The following is a 1,527-nucleotide window of genomic DNA, read 5'->3' as shown; positions in this document are numbered from 1 at the left end:
TTCTCTGTCCCTCCAGCAAGGTCAAGTGCCCTATAGCAAAAATCTCTCTTTAAAAATAAATAAAATAAAATAAATAAAAAGTATGATAAAAAGGGGTCAGTGTTCAATTTAATGCCTAGGCCATTTTTACTCCCTCAAAAGCCTATCTCGGGGTTGGCAGGTGGTGTGGTGGTTGAGGGTGCTGGACTCCCACATGGCCAACCATGGTTCAAGTCCTGGACCTGGTGGCTTGCTTTCTCATTTTCTCTCTTTCTCTCTTGCTCTGTTCCTCTCTGGTAATTGAAATAAATAAATAAGTAAATGATGTTAAATAAAATAGTTGAAAAAAAAAAGCCTATCTCAAAGGTCAACTACTAGCTGGTGGTAGTTGTAAAGGTGACTGAACCCCATATGGCCAAGTGTGCATTTCATATCCTGGACTCAGCAGGTTGAAAAAGCACACTGGGAACACGTATGTGCATGCCTAAAATCCCGAGAGGAGACTGGAGAAGAAGGGATTGTGGCATGGCCATCCTCCTGGGGGTGCTTTCCTGCTTCTCTCTCTCTTTCTCCAGCAGGGTTACATACCCTATAACAAAAAGAAAAGAAAAAAAAAAGTCTATCTCAAAATGATTAACATATACAGGAATGCAAGTAGGCAGGATGAAAAGGTCATCAGCATCACTTGTTTGTACTTTATGTGGTATGAACAGCATACCACAACAGAGTAAAAAGGGGCATTGCCATTCATATTTGTGTATGTGTGTGTGTGTGTGTGTGTATGTATGTGTATATATATGTATATATAGTGTGTATATATAATATCTGTGTGTATATATAGTGTGTATGTATATATATGTATAGTGTATATTTATAATGTGTGTATATATATATAGTGTGTATATATCTATATAATATGTTTATACGTGTAGTATGTATACATATAGTGTGTGTATATATGTAGTGTATATATATTGTATGTGTATATATGTAATGTGTGTATATAGTGTATGTGTATATATGTGCATGTATCGTTGGACATATATATCTCAAAAAAAACTCTAATAAAACGAATATGGAGGGTACACAAGATAATGTAATACCCTTTGTAGAAGATGATGAATAAGTTAATGTCCTTGATTTGGTTTCACACATTGTATAAATGCCTTGAAAAACCATGCTGTTAAGATGTACAACAATTAAGTGTAAGTGAGAAATTCTTTTTAAAAAGCTATTAAAGGTTAAAAAAAGACAACCCAAAGTACCACCATTTGAATGAACCCCTAACAACTACCCAAATGCCCACCAACAATAGAATGTATAAACAACAAAAAAAATGTGGTTCAATCACCCATGGTATTCAAAACTTCAGTGAGACTGAACCACCTGCAACTGCATGCAATGATCTGAAAGAATATCACAAGTGTAATGTTAAAATGAAGATAATGTTTTAAAAAGGCACTTTGTCTATGATTTGTATAGGCTCTAGAACTAGGAGAACAAATCATGGTGTCAGTCAGGACAATTGTATTTTGGGTGGTGAAGAAT

The sequence above is a fragment of the Tupaia chinensis genome, unplaced genomic scaffold (assembly GCF_000334495.1).
Source record: "Tupaia chinensis unplaced genomic scaffold, TupChi_1.0 Scaffold144964_1, whole genome shotgun sequence".
NCBI lineage: Eukaryota > Metazoa > Chordata > Mammalia > Scandentia > Tupaiidae > Tupaia > Tupaia belangeri.
The sequence above is the reverse complement of the archived record's forward strand: the minus strand, read 5'-3'. Positions refer to the sequence as shown.